Source organism: Mobula birostris, chromosome 28 (genome assembly GCF_030028105.1).
Source record: "Mobula birostris isolate sMobBir1 chromosome 28, sMobBir1.hap1, whole genome shotgun sequence".
In the NCBI taxonomy this organism is placed as follows: Eukaryota; Metazoa; Chordata; class Chondrichthyes; order Myliobatiformes; family Myliobatidae; genus Mobula; species Mobula birostris.
Genome location: NC_092397.1, coordinates 9,511,621 through 9,528,850, shown reverse-complemented (window position 1 = coordinate 9,528,850; position 17,230 = coordinate 9,511,621). Strand labels below are relative to the sequence as shown.

General features: G+C 47.3%; 1 protein-coding gene across 1 annotated transcript in view; it reads right to left on the bottom strand.

Annotated features, from left to right (window-relative positions):
• Nucleotides 1-13,614, bottom strand: part of LOC140188956 (G protein-coupled receptor 137Ba-like) — a 75,063-nt gene extending 61,449 nt beyond the window's left edge. The window contains exon 1 of the mRNA XM_072245617.1: nt 13,584-13,614. The gene's annotated coding sequence lies outside the window, so the exon portion shown is untranslated. The remainder of the gene's footprint in view (nt 1-13,583) is intronic.
• Nucleotides 13,615-17,230: the final 3,616 nt, after the last annotated feature.

Here is a 17,230-nt window from a genome sequence, read left to right as displayed (position 1 = left end):
AAATTTGCCGAGAACAATCATGGTCATAGACTATGGTGCCCACGTCATACGACACGGCACATAATAAATGAATAAATGAACAGCACACAAAATGCTGGAGGAACTCAGCAGGTCATGTAGCATCTATGGAAAAAGAGTGAACAGTCTATGTTCTGGGGCGAGACCCTTCATCAGAAATGATGAAGTGTCTTGGCCTGAAACACTGACTGTGTATTTCCCTCCATTGATGCTGCCTGACCTGCCGAGTTCCTCCAGCATCTTCTGTGTGGTACTCTAGATTTCCAGCGTCTGCAGCATCGCATGTTCTAGATCACGTGTAACAAATTGCCCAGGGACTGTTACCTGGCTGCCAGATTATTTTTCAGCATGAGTTTTCACAATAAACTTGTTTCTCGCTCGTGTTCTCAAAATCAGAGGCAAATCCAAAAGTTGTACTTCTCACAATGACCGCAGTAAGTCCCACACTGAACACCCCCCTCCAAGAATAACAATTCCCCACTACTGTGCATGAAATTTGAGCACTGTGTCTGGGACCGCAGGTGATGGGGTGAAACCACAAGTGCAGTTATTGGGAAAGATTGAATAAGTTAGGACTTTCTTCCCTGGACTGCTGGAGAATAAGCCCATAAGATATGGCAGCAGAATTACGCCATTTGGCCCATCGAGTCTGCTCCACCATTTCATCATGGCTGAACCATTTTCCCTCTCAGTCTCAATCTCCTTACCAGTCAAGAATCTATCAACATACCCAAAGACTTGGCCTCCACAGCCACCTGTGGCAATGAATTCCACAGGTTCACCACTCTGTAGCTAAAGAAATTCCTCCTCATCGCTATTCTAACTCTTCTGTTCTGAGTCTGTGCCCTCTGGTCTTAAGACTCCCCCAGCACAGGAAACATCCACTATCAAGACTTCTCAACATTCGATAGGTTTTAATGAAGTCACCCCTCATTCTTCTGAATTCCAGGGAGGAGAGACCCAGAGCCATCAAACGCTGCTGAGATGACAAGAATAAGGGGAGATTTGATCGAGGTATACAAATTATGAGAGGTATATGGTTATTGGGTAAATGTAAGCAGGCATTCTTTCACTGAAGTTGGATGAGACTAGAACTAGAGACCTTAGGCTAAGGACGAAAGGTGAAATATTTAAGGAGAACTTGAAGGGGAACTACTTCACTCTGAGACTGCTGCGAGCTGCCAGCAGAAGTGGTGGATGTGGGTTTAACTTCAACATTTAAGAGGAAAATAGAGGGCTATGGGGAAGTCTAGCAATTTCTAAGGTAGGGACATGTTCGGCACAACTTTGTGGGCCGAAGGGCCTGTATTGTGCTGTAGGTTTTCTATCTTTAGATAAGTACGTCGATGGGAGGGGTGTGGAGCTGTTATGGTCCCGGTGCGGGTCAATGGGACTAGATAGAGTAACAGTACGGCATGGATTAGATGGGCCAAAAGGCATGTTTCTGTGCTGTAGCACTCCGATTCTAAGCAGATTTGTGTGAACAAAATATCAAAGAAATTTTAAGTGAGGAAGCTTCTCAGTTCAGACAAAGGAACTCTGAAACTAATGTTAACTAGCTTCTCTTTCCATCTGTGTTGTCTGACTGGCCGAGTTCGTCCAACATTTCCTTTTGTGGTTTTGCTTTCCATTTCTTATGAAGTTTCTCAGTACTAGAAACACGCCAGAAAAGAAACTATGAAATATGACCTTTTAATATGACAACATATTTAGATGTAGTGGAAAGGACAGTTACCATAAGACATTGGAGCAGAATTAGGCCATTCAGCCCTTGGAGTCTACTCTGCCATTCCATCATGCCTGATTTACTATCCCTCTCAACCCCATTCTCCTGCCTTCTCCCCGTAACTTTTGACACCCTGATTAATCAAGAACCTATCAACCTTTGCTTTAGACATACCCAATGACTTGGCCTCCACAGCTGACTGTGGCAATGAGTTCCACAGATTCTCCACCCTCGAGCTAAAAACATTCCTCCCTATCTCGAGTATCAAGGGACATCCTTGCATTCTAAGGCTGTGCCCTCTGTTCCTTGATTTCCCCACTTTAGGAAACATCCTCTCCATGTCCACTCTAACTCGGCTATTTTTTTTTTTGGAGCAATTTTGGGCCCTTACCCAAGAAAGGATGTGCTGGCATTGGAGAGGGTCCAGGGGTGGTTCATGAGAACGAAAGAGTTACATATGAGGAGCGTTTGATGGCCCTGGGCCTGTGCTCGCTGAAGGTTAGATGAATTGTTATGATGTTTCTGGAATTAGGGTATATAGCAAATATTAACTTCAGCAACTAATCTTTAGATCTGAATGTGGATTGTAGATTAAATTTAAAATGCAGCTCTGGACAATAGTTTCCTACAGCTGTGGACCTCAATTAATTGCAAACCAGACATTGTTGATTAATGCAAACATGAGGAAATCTGCAGATGCTGGAATTTCAAGCAACACACATAAAAATTGCTGGTGAACGCAGCAGGCCAGGCAACATCTATAGGAAGAGGGGAGGTACAGTTGACGTTTTGGGCCGAAACCCTTCGGCAGGACTACCGAAACGTCGACTGTACCTCTTCTTATAGATGCTGCCTGGCCTGCTGTGTTCACCAGCAATTTTATTGCTGATTAACTTTCATTTGGGGTGTCTGCAGCATGGGTGTGAATAAGTTTGAAGGTGTGAAAATCATATGTAATTCACAGAGAGCACTGTAGATACCTTGTAACTACAGAATAGTTGGATGCATCAGCAAGGGAGATGAGGCTGAGTTCAGGGCTATGGTAGGAAACTTTGTCACATGGTGTGAGCAGAATTATCTGCAGCTTAATGTGAAAAAGACTAAGGAGCTGGTGGTAGACCTGAGGACAGCTAAGGTACTGGTGACCCCTGTTTCCATTCAGGGGGTCAGGGTGGACATGGTGGAGGATAACAAATACCTGGGGATACGAATTGACAATAAACTGGACTGGTCAAAGAACACTGAGGCTGTCTACAAGAAGGGTCAGAACCGTCTCTATTTCCTGAGGAGACTGAGGTCCTTTAACATCTGCCGGATGATGCTGAGGATGTTCTACGAGTCTGTGGTGGCCAGTGCTATCATGTTTGCTGTTGTGTGCTGGGACAGCAGGCTGAGGGTAGCAGACACCAACAGAATCAACAAACTCATTCATAAGGCCAGTGATGTTGTGGGGATGGAACTGGACTCTCTGACGGTGGTGTCTGAAAAGAGGGTGCTGTCCAAGTTGCATGCCATCTTGGACAATGTCTCCCATCCACTACATATTGTACTGGGTGGGCACAGGAGTACATTCAGCCAGAGACTCATTCCACCGAGATGCAACACAGAGTGTCATAGGAAGTCATTCCTCCCTGTGGCCATCACACTTTACAACTCCTCCCTTGGAGGGTCAGACACCCTGAGCCAATAGGCTGGTCCTGGACTTATTTCCTGGCATAATTTACATATTACTATTCATGGCTTTATTACTATTTATTATTTATGGTGCAACTGTAACGAAAACCAATTTCCCCCGGGATCAATAAAGTATGACTATGACTAATTGTCCTTTGACCTTTAGTGTATAAAATGTCATGTAGCATTGAGTCAAACAAGCCCCTTCCTCCAGAGAGTGTCTTATTTTATTGAATAAGGGTACTTTTACATCTACCAGCTGCGTCTCTCCAATGACTTTGCTCACTTCGCAACAGAATGAGAGGTGGTGGCGGTTGGGGAAATATCACTGAAATCTACAGAAGTTACACATTCTGCGGATAAGCAAAATATAGAACTGTTCATAACCTATACAGCTGACATCCTTAATCTGATTTATTCACCTCCTTTAACTGATAAACTGAACATTCTCAAAGCTTAAATGGAGAAAAAGTTATTGTCTTTTCTAAAGCATTAATAAACTATGCCAGCAATAAACGCAACAATGAATAATTTATATTTTATTTCATTTTTGCTTTAAGAATGCCTCGTACTTTTCCCATGCCTGAAAATGAAACTTGGATGTGCTCCAACTTGCCTACTGGAGCAACAGGTCCACAGCAGATACCATCTCACTGGCTCTTCACTCAACATCTGGACAGCAAAGATGCTCTTTATTGACTACAGTTCAGCATTCAATATCATCCCCTCAAAACTAATCAATAAGCTCCAAGACCTTGGCCACAATACATCCTTGCGCAACTGGATCCTCGATTTCCTCACAGTCACGGTCAGTTTGAATTTTCACAGTCAGTAGACCACAGTCAGTTTGAATTTTCAGCAACGATCTCCACCAGCGCAGGTGCACCACAGGGCTGTGTGCATAGCCTCCTGCTCTACTGGCTTTGCACTTATGACTGTGTGGCTGAGCACAGCTCCAATGTCGTGTTCAAGTTTGCTGACGACACCACTGTCACTGGCTGATTCAAAGGTGGCGATGAATCAGCACGTAGGAGGGAGGTTGAAAATCTGGCTGAGTGGCATCATTACAACAATATGTCAGCAAAACCAAGAGACTGATTGTAGACTTCAGACGAGGGTCACCAGAGATCCGTGAGCCAGTCCTCATCGGAGAATCAGAGGTGGCGAGAGTTGGTAACTTTAAATTCCTGGGTCACTATCTATGAGGACCTGTCCTGGACCCATCATATCAACGTAACTGCAAAGAGAGCACGACAGTGCCTCTACTTGCCCAGGAGTCTGCAGGGATTTGGCATGTCATCAAAAACTTCGACAAACTTTATAGATGTGTGGTGGAAAGTCTATTGACCGGCTCTATTACAGTCCGGTATGGGAACACCAGTGCCTTTGAAAGGAAAATCCTGTTGAACCAGATGGCTATGGATCACGAGGTGAGACCCGTGGATCGATGCCACTGGGGCACAAGCCGGAGCCTGATCAACCCCAGGTGGGTCGACTGGGCAAGAGGGTCTGATGTTGAAACACCCGACCTGATGACCCCAGGTTACATCACTGACGATGGGTCCCGGCGCATCCTAGCGTGTACCTTGGATATATCATTTCAGTTCAACCAGACTTCACAAGAAGTGAAAATCAATGTAAAGTCTGCCAAAGCTAATAAAAACAGCTGACCTTGTCACTGGGAATCAGAGAAAATATGTCAGATTTCCAGCTTCTGCATTTTTAAAACTTAAAACTAACATTTATGAGGTGTCCTGGTGTCAAGTTGGAATGTACTACTTCACTTCAGTAAGTATTTCTCTACCCATGGCAAAGATTTCTCTTCAAAATAATATTCATTATCAAACTACGTACAGTACTGTGCAAAGGTTTGGGCACATCTATATAGCTTGTATGCCTATGACTTTTGCACAGAACTGTATCTGTCAACGTGGAGCAGAGAGCGAGTTTGTAAATCTGGCGGGGGCAAAAGATATTGAAGGTGGAGTGCCACAGAAGGGGCGAGGAACAGGTGTCAGGGTAGAGGAGGTGGCACGAGTGCAGATCATGGGTCTGCAGGCAAGGTCACTTGATTCCAAACAATTGGTTTATTGATTATTACAGAATGTCTCTCTGGTGCTTCTCCCTACCTTCCCCTTTTCCCCAACATTGATTACCCTCTCCCCTCTCTCAGTCTACAATAGAGACCTGCATCAGATTCAGGTTTATCATCACTCACAAAGTCATGAAATTTGTCTCTTTCTGTGGCAGCAGTACAGTGCAATACATAAAATTACTACAGTGCTGTGCAGAAGTCTTGAACGCCCTCGCTATATATCTGATATGCCACAGGAAACAGTTGAGGCCAGTTCATTGGCTATATTTAAGAGGGAGTTAGATATGGCCCTTGTGGCTAAAAGGATCAGTGGGTATGGAGAGAAGGCAGGTGCAGGGTTCTGAGTTGGATGATCAGCCATGATCATACTGAATGGCGGTGCAGGCTCGAAGGGCCGAATGGCCTACTCCTGCACCTATTTTCTATGCCTAAGACTTTAGCACAGTACTGTAGGTCACCAGAAATGAACACTGAGATTCATTTTCTTGCAGGTGTTCACAGGAAAATAAAGAAAGACAACAGAATTTATGGAACTCAACCAATGTGCAAAAAGGTCAAAAACCTTGCAAATATTAACAAAAAAAAGCATCCGTATGCATAAATTAATCATCAAGACATCAGAAGGTCTAAAGATGATACTAGGGGATTATTTTTTTTATTTCTAGAGACAACGATTTCTCTCATCTGTGTGGATCAGGAACAGTCAGGCTTGGGGGTGGGTTTGCAATCTTTCAAGTCAATTCTACTTCTATGATCTTATTACTTTTTATACAGTATGATGTTTATGATGATAGACCATCGTAAAGTCCATGACCTTGTCGCTGGGTTTGGAGGCTTGCGCGCCTGATGACCTGGAGAACTACGTTGGCTGGAGTCAGGGCTTTATGCTTTGGCTCTTGGTAGGGTCACCCATGCCAAACAGGTCAAAGGTTCGAGGTCAGACCAAGAGAGGTCCACTGGTTCTCCAGGTTTAGGGGTTCAGCTCAGAGCTAACAACACCGACTGGTCAAACAAAACTGTTATGGAAACAGCAATGAAGAATCCTTCTACGTCTGAGTGTGATGGTATTCCTGAGTCTCCACCCAGGATTTGCATGACTGAAAGTAGGGAAAACTGAGAGGAAGTTACTGGCACGATGGTCGACCTTCATTGCTACCCTGTTCACCAGTGGTGTAATGGGCAGTAACACATCACCATACACTATCTGCTCACTCATCTCCAATTCTGTCCACTTACAATCAAAATAATGTCCTGATAAAAATCTAACCCTGCCAAGTCCGGCCAAACCAATTGGGCAATCTTGGGTACACTGGGTTTTCCTTGCACATTTGCAAAGTATTGAGTCACCTCTGGGGAATCTTCGGTGTCTCATCATCCTGTTTACCACTATTTGCTGAACCTCTTGATCAATTTCTATCACGATAAGTTCATCCAATAAGTCAATTCTCCAACACCGTTCAACATTCCTTCAAAAAAAAAAGGAATCTACACATCGGGCAAGCAATTCCTCTATTACGTTTCGTTTCATTTGCTTAGTGTTCCTCTAATGAGTTACACCCAGGCGAAGAAGATGTAAAACTGCAGTACGTTAAGCCGAAGATTTAATAACCTCTGCAATGTTCTAATTTTAATCTTCTTTCCTTTTCTAAACCACTGTCCTGTGAAGTAACAACTTGGGACCGGTTGTGATTATTTGAATGCTGATGGTATCGTCAATGCATACCACATAGATGAGGAAAAAAATTAACCACAAATAGTTTGTCCGTGAACAGATTAGGTGATAAAAGAACGCTGTGTTAGTAGTATTAAAGGTCATAAATTATGCTCAGACAGACTAGTGTTTATATGCCCCACAAAATGGACTCCCTTATTGCAGGGCTGACTTGGGATTTCTGGCTCGATAAAGCACGATACAGGCCCTTTGGCCCACGGCATTGAGCTGACATCTTAACCCCCAGAGGGTGTGTAGCTCGGGTGGTTGGGTTGAGTTGTTTACAGACGAAGTTCGCCACACAGCCAAACACAAAGAGCAGGGAGGGCCTATTCCGCGCTGTATCTCAATACAGACAAGAACGGACCAAGCTATCGGACAAGACCAACGTGGTCTACAAAATCCAATGCGGGGACTGCAGCAAGTATTACGTTGGCCAAACTGAGGGGAAAGAAAAATACTATCTCCAATGATCCATGAACAACTGACCGCCAAGCGGCGTGACCAACTCTCTCTAGTCTCTACTTGTGAAGATCGAGGGGGTCACAAATTCGACTCGACATCGGTGAAAGTCATGGCGCGGACACGCGGCAGGCAGGAGAACTCCTAGAAGCATGGCTCTCCACGAACAATCTGTAAACAATTACGTAGACCTCGATCCTATTTAGGAGCCGAGGCAGTCAAAATTTCAGACCACAACGCGGGGAGATTGCCGCACAGTGACGGGATTTCCACCCCACGTCACAACCGAGCTTCTGAAATGCCGTCCAATCAGCTGACTGAAAAGCGCATAAAGGCCGAGCATTCGGGGGACACACCACAACCCACAGCACACTGACGATGGCTCCTTGTGTGCTGACAAAACGTTTGCAAATAAATTGCCAAGATCAGAGAACTCGGCCCAACCATTTAAGATCAATCTAACCCTTCCCTCCCACACAACCCTCCATTTTTCTTTCACCCGTCATGCTAAGCCTCAAATTGAATTGACTGTATTTATTACATCCTTCACACACATGGAGTAAAATCCTTTACGTTATGTCTCCGTCTAAATGTGCAATCATAGTAACTTATAATAAATAGAACAATCAATGTAACATAGAAATACACTCAAATCAGCGTGAGTCAGTCAGTCTGATAGCCTGGTGGAAGAAGCTGTCCCTAATGTATCTGCCTTTACCACCATCCCTGGCAAGAGTATTCCAAACACCCAACACACTGTGTGAAAAAGCTTACCTCTGACATCCACCCTATAATTCCCTCCAGTCACCTTAAAATTAAGCCCCCTGGTATTAGCTGTTTCTGCCCTGGAAAATAAGACTCTGGCTGTCCACTTGATTTGTGCCTTTTAACATCTAGCAATCCCTATTAAGTCACCTCGCGCTCCAGAGCAAAGCCCTAGCTCGTTCAAGTTATCCTCAGAAGAAATGTTTCCAAAAAAAAAAGGAACCAAATATGAGAAGGGATCATTAAGTCCAATCGGACACTAGAGACGGCGTGTGGAGAAAACAAAATTGATTCAGCTCAGATGTCGTCAAGTAACACTCAATACGAACAAGCGCCAGACATTTAACTACCGCAGATAGTTACAGCTGCTCAACACAGACATTCATAAGTCAGTGTAATGGGGCCAATAACCTTTACTAACTGGCAGCAATAAAGAAAGACCAGGGAACAACAAATGTCATTTTCGTCACCTTGAGCAATAGCTGGCTTAAAATATTGCTCCCTCAAGGACATTTTGAACAACAGTTTGTACTTTGATGCACAAGTTAAAGAAATTGTTTCACTGCTGGAGAACGACATAAACTGCAACTGGACGTAAAAATTATTTTAAAATCCAAGTTCTCACACGTTCCCGGTGAGGAATTGAAGAAGCTGCAGTCATCAACATGCTCACCGATTGCAGGGGCCCAAATAGATTAAAAAGACAAGAATCACCACCTTGAAGCTAGGATGGGGAAGGTGACCGCCCGCAGACAAGTGCCTATACAAGAGTGCCAGCCTGCATTTTGGCTGCCAGCCGCTGGACCAAAGCTCTAGACCCAAATGTGCTCACCAGTACTGGATCCAAAACACACCCAGTGACACATCCATCTAGCACTGACCCCAAGTGCACCCCAGCCGCACACATGCAAGCTCAGCGTGTTCCAGCGGCACACAAGCCCAGCACTGAACCCAAGCGCGCTCCAACGGCATGCTGGCCCAACATTAGTCACAAACGCCAACCCTTGCAAACTAGTTCACAGTGGTTCACACACAGGCGATACATGTTGACTCACTTACACATGTCACAGCGAGACACACACACACATTGACACGCTGACTATCCTGTTCATACCAAGAGACATACACATGGACATAGTGGTTCAATACACAACACACACATGCTGACACACTTGCTCAGAGTGAGACACAAGTACATGTTCAAATTGAGAGACACACTGACTCACTTTCACACTTGTTCAGAGGGAGACAGACACACTGACAGAATTAGACACACATGCAGAATAACTTGCACACTTGCCCAGTGTGACAGACACATTTGTTCAGAGTGAGACAGGCACACTGACTCACTTGTTCAGAGTGACACACATACACTTGTTCAGAGTGAGAGGGACATTGATTCACTTGCACGCTTGTTCAAAGTAAGACACACGTAGAATCACTTGCACGCTTGTTCAGACTGAAAGACACTCACCGACACATGTTGACTCACTTGCACACTTGTTCAGAGTGAGAGACAGGCACGTTGACTCACTTGCACTTGATCAGAGTGAGAGACAAAAACACTGACTTACTTGTACACTTGTTCATTTGAGAGACAGACACACTGACTCACCTGCACACTTGTTCAGAGTCAGAGACACACTGAATAACCTGCACACTTGTTCAGTGTGAGAGAGACACTCACTGCCACACATGCTGGCTCACTTGTTCAGAGACACAGAATAATTTGCACACTTGCTCAGTGTGTGACACAGACACATTTGGTCAGAGCAAGACAAACACATGGCTCATTTACACACTTGTTCATAGACACACTAACTCACTTGTTCAGAGTGACACACACACACTTGTTCAGAGTGAGAGAGACAGGCACACTGACTCACCTGCAAACTTGGTCAGAGTGAGACACGCACGCAGAACCACTTGCACACTTGGCCGGTGAGACACACACACTCACTGCCACACATGCTGATGCTTTTTGCACAATTGTTCAGAGAGAGACATACTCACTGCCACAAATGCTGACTCACTTGCACACTTGTTCAGAGTGAGGCACACTCACTGCCGAACATGCTGACTCACTCGCACACTTGCTCAGTGAGACAAACCGACTCACTTGCACACTTGTTCAGAGTGCGCGGCACACTCACTGCCACACAAACTGACTCACTTGTTCAGAGTGAGAAACACTCACTGCCAAACATGCTGATGCTCTTGCAAACTTGTTTAGATTGAGATGCATTCACTGCCACATATGCTGACTTATTTGCACACACACACACAGACACTTGTTCACAGTGAGAAAGTCAGACACACTGACTCACTTGCACACTCGTTCGGAGTGGGACACTCACTGCCACACACACTGACTCTCGCACACTTGTTCAGAGTGAGACACAATCACTGCCACACAAAGTGACCCACTTGCACACTCGTTCGGAGTGGGACACTCACTGCCACACACACTGACTCTCGCACACTCGTTCGGAGTGGGACACTCACTGCCACACAAAGTGACCCACTTGCACACTCGTTCAGAGTGAGACACAATCACTGCCACACACACTGACTCTCGCACACTCGTTCAGAGTGAGACACAATCACTGCCACACACACTGACTCTCGCACACTCGTTCAGAGTGAGACACAATCACTGCCACACAAAGTGACCCACTTGCACACTCGTTCGGAGTGGGACACTCACTGCCACACAAAGTGACCCACTTACACACTCGTTCGGAGTGGGACACTCACTGCCACACAAAGTGACCCACTTGCACACTCGTTCGGAGTGGGACACTCACTGCCACACAAAGTGACCCACTTGCACACTCGTTCAGAGTGAGACACAATCACTGCCACACACACTGACTCTCGCACACTCGTTCAGAGTGAGACACTCACTGCCACACAAAGTGACCCACTTGCACACTCGTTCGGAGTGGGACACTCACTGCCACACACACTGACTCTCGCACACTCGTTCAGAGTGAGACACTCACTGCCACAAAAAGTGACCCACTTGCACACTCGTTCAGAGTGAGACACAATCACTGCCACACAAAGTGACTCACTTGCACACTCGTTCAGAGTGAGACACAATCACTGCCACGCAAAGTTACCCACTTGCACACTCGTTCGGAGTGGGACACTCACTGCCACACAAAGTGACCCACTTGCACACTCGTTCGGAGTGGGACACTCACTGCCACACAAAGTGACTCACTTGCACACTCGTTCAGAGTGAGACACAATCACTGCCACACACACTGACTCTCGCACACTCGTTCAGAGTGAGACACACTCACTGCCACACAAAGTGACCCACTTGCACACTCGTTCGGAGTGGGACACTCACTGCCACACAAAGTGACCCACTTGCACACTCGTTCGGAGTGGGACACAATCACTGCCACACAAAGTGACCCACTTGCACACTCGTTCAGAGTGAGACACAATCACTGCCACACACACTGACTCTCGCACACTCGTTCAGAGTGAGACACTCACTGCCACACAAAGTGACCCACTTGCACACTCGTTCGGAGTGGGACACTCACTGCCACACACACTGACTCTCGCACACTCGTTCAGAGTGAGACAATCACTGCCACACAAAGTGACCCACTTGCACACTCGTTCGGAGTGGGACACTCACTGCCACACAAAGTGACCCACTTACACACTCGTTCGGAGTGGGACACTCACTGCCACACAAAGTGACCCACTTGCACACTCGTTCGGAGTGGGACACTCACTGCCACACAAAGTGACCCACTTGCACACTCGTTCGGAGTGGGACACTCACTGCCACACAAAGTGACCCACTTGCACACTCGTTCGGAGTGGGACACTCACTGCCACACACACTGACTCTCGCACACTCGTTCGGAGTGGGACACTCACTGCCACACAAAGTGACCCACTTGCACACTCGTTCGGAGTGGGACACAATCACTGCCACACAAAGTGACCCACTTGCACACTCGTTCAGAGTGAGACACAATCACTGCCACACACACTGACTCTCGCACACTCGTTCAGAGTGAGACACTCACTGCCACACAAAGTGACCCACTTGCACACTCGTTCGGAGTGGGACACTCACTGCCACACAAAGTGACCCACTTGCACACTCGTTCGGAGTGGGACACTCACTGCCACACAAAGTGACCCACTTGCACACTTGTTCAGAGTGAGACACAATCACTGCCACACACACTGACTCTCGCACACTCGTTCAGAGTGAGACATACTCACTGCCACACAAAGTGACCCACTTGCACACTCGTTCGGAGTGGGACACTCACTGCCACACAAAGTGACCCACTTGCACACTCGTTCGGAGTGGGACACAATCACTGCCACACAAAGTGACCCACTTGCACACTCGTTCAGAGTGAGACACAATCACTGCCACACACACTGACTCTCGCACACTCGTTCAGAGTGAGACACTCACTGCCACACAAAGTGACCCACTTGCACACTCGTTCAGAGTGGGACACTCACTGCCACACAAAGTGACCCACTTGCACACTCGTTCAGAGTGAGACACAATCACTGCCACACAAAGTGACTCACTTGCACACTCGTTCGGAGTGGGACACAATCACTGCCACACACACTGACTCTCGCACACTCGTTCAGAGTGAGACACTCACTGCCACACAAAGTGACCCACTTGCACACTCGTTCAGAGTGAGACACAATCACTGCCACACAAAGTGACTCACTTGCACACTCGTTCAGAGTGAGACACAATCACTGCCACACACACTGACTCTCGCACACTCGTTCAGAGTGAGACACTCACTGCCACACAAAGTGACCCACTTGCACACTCGTTCGGAGTGATGCCGACTCACTTACACAGTCACTCTTGCAGTGACACACTCATCGCGGAGCCCGATGGCCATTAGCAGCGTTCGGCATCCTCCCGCCCCGGCCCCCCGAGGGGTCGCCACCAGCCCCAAAGGCGCCTGACGCGATTTTTTAAAACAAAAAACAAAGTTCGTGCGCAGTGGACTGGAAATTACCATCTGTCGCTTGAGCGCTGGAGACAGCCCGCCCCGCCCCTCGGGAGCCCCAGTGAAGCCGGCGTCGCGGACACGGGCTGATAGACTCACTTTCCTGGCCTCAGGCCCCGGAATCCGTCTCCATCTCGGCCAAAACACCTACAGCGGGGGCGCCTGCGCACAGCCCCTGCCGGCCGCCGGCCTCCACGGCAACGCGCCTGCGCACAACGGCACACAAGTCAACCGGCGCCGACGTACGGCAGGGCGCCTGCGTACTAGTCCAACAGCCCGGCGGTGAATGAACGCATGCGTCAAGTCCACAGCAAAGCGTGACGGCAGCTGTAGTCCAAATTGCCGGATTAAACATGATTTTTAATTCTCACATTAGTTGTATCCAAATTAAAACCGTGAATCAAAAATTCAGTGGCAATATTAGGAGCACAATTAAGCAGTAGCTAAGAAATGTAGTTCCAAGTAAAGCTGAAGCGATTTTCAGACCGAGCTTTAGAGATACCAATGCTGTCCGAAGTTCAGAGTAAAGATCACCATATACAACCCCGAGGTTCATTTTCTTGTGGGCATTCACAGGAAATACAAGAAACGCTATGGAATCAATGAAAGACTGCACCAAGCAGGACTGACAAATAGCCAGTGTGCAAATATAAAAAGAAAGAGACAAGAGTAATAAACAAATAAGCAATAAATATAAACAACAGGAATTCTGCAGATGCTGGAAATTCAAGCAACACACATCAAAGTTGCTGGTGAACGCAGCAGGCCAGGCAGCATCTGTAGGAAGAGGTGCAGTCGACGTTTCAGGCTGAGACCCTACAGATGCTGCCTGGCCTGCTGCGTTCACCAGCAACTTTGATGTGTGTTGCAAGCAATAAATATTTAGACCAAGAGATGAAGAGTCCTTGCAAGTGAGTCCATAGGTTATGGGAGCAGTTCAGTAATGGGGCAGGGGAAGTTATCCCCTTTTGTTCAAGAGCCTGATGGTTGAGGGGTAGTAACTGTTCCTGAACCTGGTGGTGAGAGTCCTGAGGCTCTTGTACCTTCTACCTGACGGCAGCAGCGAGAAGGGAGCACGGCCTGGGTGGTGGAAGCTGCTCTCCTGTGACAACGCTCCGTGTAGATGTGCTCAGTGGTGGAGAGGGCTTTCCCTGTGATGGACTGGGCCGTATCCACTGCTTTTTTTTGTAGGATTTTCCGTTCAAGGGCATTGGTGTTCCCATACCAGGCTGGGATGCAGCCAGTCAATACACTCTCCACTACACACCTATAGAAGTTTGACAAAGTTTTCGATGACATGCCGAACTTTTGCAAACTCCTAAGAAAGTAGAGGTGCTGCTGTGCTTTCTTCATAATGGCGCTTACGTACTGGACCCAGGATAGATCCTCCGAAATGAGAACACTGAGGAATTTAAAGTTTCTGATCCTCCGATGAGGACTGGCTCACGGACCTCCGATTTCCTCCTCCTGAAGTCAATAGTCAGCGCCTTGGTCTTCCACAAGACCGTAAGAAAAAGCAGAATTAAACTATTGAGACTGCTCCACCATTCCATCACGGCTGAGTTATTATCCCTCTCAGCTCCATTCACATACCTTTTCCCCATAACCCTTGATGCCCTGTCTTATCAAGCCAAGTCACCTTTTATTGTCATTTCAACCATAACTGCTGGTACTGAACAGAGTAAAAATGAGACGAGGTTATCCAGGACCATGGAGCTACATGAAACAAAAACTACACTGAACTATGTAACGGAAAAAAACAAGACTACAGACCTATCCAGGACTGCGTAAAGTGCAGAAAACAGAGCAGGCACTACAATAATAACGAAGACAGTAGGCACAGTAGAGGGTATAGTAGGTTGGTGTCAAGCCAGGCTCTGGGTATTGAGGAGTCTGATGGCTTGGGGGAAGAAACTGTTACAATCAAGAACCAATCAACCTCTGCTTTAAATATACTCAATAACTCAGCCTCCACAGCCGCCTGTGGCAGTGAATTCCACAGATTCACTGCCCTTTGGCTAAAGAAATTCCTCCTCATCTCCGTTTTAAAGGGATGTGTTCTGAGGTTGTGCTCTCTGGTCCTGGACTCCTGCACTATTGGAAATCCTCTCACATCCACTCTATCCTATTTACTTCCTTGGGCCCTTCGTTCCTATGTGGAGCTTAGAGCATAAGACATAGGAGCCGTATTAGGCCATTTGGCCCATCGAGTCTGCTCTGCTATTCAATCATGGCTGATCCTTTCTTCCCCTCTTCAGCCCCACTCCCCAGACTTCTCCCCTTTGATGCCGTGTCCAATCGAGAACCTATCAAGTTCTGCCTTAAATACACCCAACGACCTGGCCCCCACAGCTGCCTGTGGTAATAAACTCCACCGATTCACCTCCCTCTGGCTAAAGAAATTTCTCTGCATCCGTCTGTTTGAAATGGACGCCCTTCTGTCCCGAGGCTGTGCTCTCATGTCTTAGACTCCCATCCTTTCCACATCTCCTCTGTCTAGGTCCCTCAACATTCGAAAGGTTTCAATGAGATTCCGCGCCCCCCCCAATCCTTCTAAATTCCAGCAAGTTCAGACCCAGAGCCATCAAACATTCCTCGTATGATAACCCTTTCATTCCCGGAATCATCCTTGTGAGCCTCCTCTGGACCCTCTCCAATGCCAGCACCTCCTTTCATAAGGGCCCCAAGCCTGCTCACATCACTCAAGTACTCCACTCACCATTCCCTCGGCCTGCTTACCCGGCTGGTAGAGTGGTAGACGAGTACGTAATCTCAATATGCTGACAGACATTGGCTGTTGGCCAGTTTTATTAGAGACGATCCTTGATTACCCGGTGGCAAAGGGCTGGCCAAGTTAAGGAGGCAGTTTACCGGTAATCACTTTGCTGGAAATCTGGAGCAGGAGCAGGATTTCTTGCCCCGAATGAAATCAAAATGAAGCTCCATATTGTCCCCTCTAGGGAATTAATTTTTTAAACACTCTTTCAACAAGCTCCATCGCCAAATATTTTGCAGTTGCTGCCGATATCCTTCCGCACCAGACTATTTGTTCCCCCTCCATTCTTTACAATTTAAAATTTCTTTCATTTCTAAGTTTATGCAGTTCTGAGGGTTGTCCTAGTCGGGGGTGGTAGTGGGGACAAGCTCCCACTACCTATTAAATGTTCCCAATGGCGTGCGTCTCAAATAGCCTCTGACAACCCAGTCCAGCTCCCGGCCTTCACGCCAGGCTTGGTTGCTAAGTCCAGTGGAACTGCCTCTACTGACAGGGGAAGGGGCAAACCCGTCGCTTCGGGCGGGTGGGGCTCGTCGGCAGCTCTCCTGGGAGAAGGAAAACTCTGATCTCAGACCTCCGCTGCCTTGTGGCTGTACCCGCTCGTTGGGGGGGGGGGGGGGAAGAAAAGTGGAACTGCAGTGCCCAAGGTTGAGTTTGACGCTGACTGGCAACCCCTGCAACACTGCCGGTGCCAAACTTTGTCCGTCTCTGCCCCGAGAACATCTGGAAATCCAAAGCAATGCCCGCAGAACGCTGGAGGAACTCAGCAGGCCAGGCAGCATCTATGAGAAAAAGAGTAAACAGTCGACGCTTTGGGCTGAGACCCTTCATCAGCATGGGTTCGTCGTAAGGCGTGGGGAGGAGGGAAGCTGGCTACGCGGGCAACAGCTTGCTCTCCACATCGTACTGCCCTGGCTTGCGTATCCAGGCAGCTAGGACGCACCATCCACGGTTAACTCCGACTGATGGA